This window comes from Spermophilus citellus (genome assembly GCF_964194105.1).
Source record: "Spermophilus citellus genome assembly, chromosome: 12".
Taxonomy (NCBI): Eukaryota; Metazoa; Chordata; class Mammalia; order Rodentia; family Sciuridae; genus Spermophilus; species Spermophilus citellus.
Window position 1 is genome coordinate 104,843,238 of NC_138198.1, and position 724 is coordinate 104,843,961.

The following is a 724-nucleotide window of genomic DNA, read 5'->3' on the forward strand; positions in this document are numbered from 1 at the left end:
CCATCCTTGAACACCACTACGGCCAGGACAGTAAAATGAGACAATGTGTTTATGGTGGGGTGACACGTTGCACACCCCCCAAAGAAGTGGAGTGAGATTGGAGGCTGAGGGAGCTGGTATTTCCTAAAGGAAAATCAGAAGTTAGAACAATGAACGGATGCTAGATGTCAAAAACAAAAACTCAAAACAAAAATCCAATACAGAAAGATTTTTGGCAGGGAGTGACTCTGTGATTAGATTTGTAACTCAAGAACCAAACACTGTGATGGCCATGTGGGGAGGGGAGAGAGGGAAGGTGCTGCAAGCATAGAGACGAGAAAGTGGCCACCATGATGAACCAAATAAAAGAACATCAACTGCCTGAGCAGGGTAGGATGGTGGGGTGGAGAGAAGGGAGATCCAGAAGTAGAACTAATAAGTACTAACAGAGCCCAGAGAACTGCAAGTGGAGGCTCACAGGAGGACCCTGGTGGAGCAGGGTAGAGATGAGTTCTGCTTAGGTAACGTGAAGTTTGAGAGGCTCACAAAACTTGGTTGTGGAAAGTTCCAGAAATTTAACTTGTATAAATGAATCTGGAACTCAGGAGAATGGCCTGGGCTGGAAATACGGTTTTGGAGGTGACCAGGATTTAAAAGGCCACTGAAGTCCAGGGTACACCAAGGCATCCCAGGCAGAGGGTATGGAGGCTGACTCAGACCCTGGCAAGCACCAGTGCTAAAAGAT